Source organism: Mastomys coucha, unplaced genomic scaffold (genome assembly GCF_008632895.1).
Source record: "Mastomys coucha isolate ucsf_1 unplaced genomic scaffold, UCSF_Mcou_1 pScaffold12, whole genome shotgun sequence".
NCBI classification, from domain to species: domain Eukaryota; kingdom Metazoa; phylum Chordata; class Mammalia; order Rodentia; family Muridae; genus Mastomys; species Mastomys coucha.
The window spans coordinates 85298673-85301439 of NW_022196894.1; positions in this window are offsets into that span (position 1 = coordinate 85298673).

Here is a 2767-nt window from a genome sequence, read left to right on the forward strand (position 1 = left end):
TTCTCCAATTACCAAATTAGAGAGAGACCATTGGATGACAATCAACAAATTTCTAATTCCTCATATTTTTGGATTTCATCAATTAGGATATGTTGGTAATATTAATTTTCATATTAAGATATTAAGAAAAGGTAATTGTCACTTCCTGTTGTTTTTGTTGTAAGAGGTGGAATTAGATTTGTGTGGGTTTGTTGAAAGATTACCTTCTTGCTTATTCTAGGGTGTAGTTTTGCTCCTTATGTTTATGTTTTCCATCTATTATCCTTTGTAGAGCTGGATTTGTGGAAAGATATTGTGTAAATTTTGTTTTGTCATGGAATATCTTGTTTTCTCCATCTATGGTAATTGAGAGTTTTGCTGGGTATAGTAGCTTGGGCTGGCATTTGTGTTCTTGTAGGGTCTGTATGACATCTGCCCAGGATCTTCTAGCTTTCATAGTCTCTGGTGAGAAGTCTACTGTAATTCTGATAGGCCTGCCTTTACATTTTACTTTTCTTTTTCCTTTACTGCTTTTAAAATTCTTTCTTTGTTTAGTGCATTTTGTGTTTTTATTATTATGTGACAGGAGGAATTTCTATTCTGGTCCAGTCTATTTGGAGTTCTGTAGGCTTCTTGTATGTTCATGGGCATCTCTTTCTTTAGGTTAGGGAAGTTTTCTTCTATAATTTTGTTAACGATATTTACTGGCCCATTACATTGAGAGTCTTCACTCTCTTCTATACCTATTATCCTTAGGTTTGCTCTTCTCATTGTGTCCTGGATTTCCTGGATGTTTTGGGTTAGGAGCTTTTTGCTTTTTGCATTTTCTTTGACTGTTGTGTCAATGTTTTCTATGGTATCTTCTGCCCCTGAGATTCTCTCTTCTATCTCTTGAAGTCTGTTGGTGATGTTTGCATCTATGACTCCTGATTTCTTTCTTAGGTTTTGTATCTCCAGGGTTGTCTCTCTTTCTGATTTCTTTATTGTTTCTATTTCCATTTTTAGATTCTGGATGGCTTTGCTCATTTCCTTCACCTGTTTGAGTGTGTTTTCCTGTAGTTCTTTAAGGGATTTTTGTGTTTCTTCTTTAAGAGCTTCTAGCTCTTTACCTGTGTTCTCTTGTATTTCTTTGAGGGTGCTATTTATGTCTTTCTTAAGGTCTTGTATCATCACCATGATAAGTGATTTTATATCTGAATCTTGCGTTTCCGGTGTGATGGTGTGTCTAGGACTTGCTATGGTGGGAGAATTGGATTCTGATGATGCCAAGTAACCTTGGTTTGTGTTGTTTATTTTCTTAAGCTTCCCTCCCCCCCCACCGACCCCCCCATCTAGTTATCTCTAGTGCTACCTGCCCTTGCTAAATCTGACTGGAGTCAGTCCTTCCTGTGATCCTGGTTGTATCAGAACTCCTTAGAGTCAGGCTGTCTCTGGGATCCTGTGATTCTGGGATCCTGTGACCCTGGGCTTGTTAAATCACCTGGGAGTGCAGCAGCTTCCTCTGGGTGTCGTGGGAGTGCCTACAGAGCTTGTGCCCAAGGCCCACTCAGGACACCAGCCCAGAGAGACCAGAAGGAACCTGAGCCACTCTGCTGGTGGAGTTCCTGTGTGCCTGGTCCCACAAGTCCCAGTTACTCCAGGTGTTGGGACAGATATTGGGTCCTCTTCACTTCTGATCCTGAGAATGTCAGAGCGCCTGGGAGTGGAGCTTCCTCTGGGTGTTGTGGGACTGGCTGCAGACCTTAGCCCAAGGTCCGCTCAGGACTCCAGCCCAGAGAGACCGGAAGGAACCTGAGCCACTCTTCTATCATAACTTTTTAATGATATATTTTTATTTACAATTTTTTTTCAGTTACAAGAAAGAGTTTTTAAGAGCCTGCAACATTTAATGGGAAAACCATTGTTTTCGGTTAATTTTATTTTAAACTGGTTTATTTTTATTTTATTTTATATGTATTTATTTTATTGTATTGTATTTTATATATATATGTGCTTTGCTTGGAATTATATCTTTCTGCAGCTGTCAGATCCTCTGGAGCTAGAGTTACAGGCATTTGTGAGCTGCCATGTGGTTACTAAGAATTGAACCTGAGACTTTGGAAGAGCAGCCAGTACTCTTAACCTCTGAGCCATCTCTCCAATTTCTCTTTAGTTTTATTTTAATATATCGTTTTCCCCATTTTATTAAAAGTAGATTCTTTTTTCATACAATGTATCTTCTGATTAAAGTTTTCCCTTCCTCTACTCCTGCCAACTCAACTTCACCTCCCTTTTAGAGCATCCTTTTTGGTCCATTTCTTATATTTATTGTCAATAAAAAATATCTGATTAATTTGAATTCTGAATGTTGGTTACTGTTGAGCAAAATAGCCCTTCAGTATTTTTATTGCCATTTTCAGGGTCTTTTCTTGGTGTAGGTGCTAGTCACCCATGGAGTACAGGATGGCCTCAAACTTTCTATGTAGCAGAGGCTTGCCTTGGGTTCCTGGTCCCTCTATCTCCACTTCTCAATCAGCAGGATTATAGGCATGTCTTGCTTGATATTTTGTTGCTGTTTTCATGTATGAAAATGTGTTTGTATTTAGAATCTGATGGAACTGCTTTAAAGTTTCCTGAATTTAGGAAATAATCCTATAAAATGAGACTTAAGTAAATGAATAATTGAGTTAATTTCTTCTTTTGTTTTCCAGCAAGACAAATGACAGCAGTTTCTTACTTGGTAGGTGACATCTCCAATTTTGCCATTTTGCCCGTTTCCACTCGTCCTTCATGACTCTTTTTTTTTTTT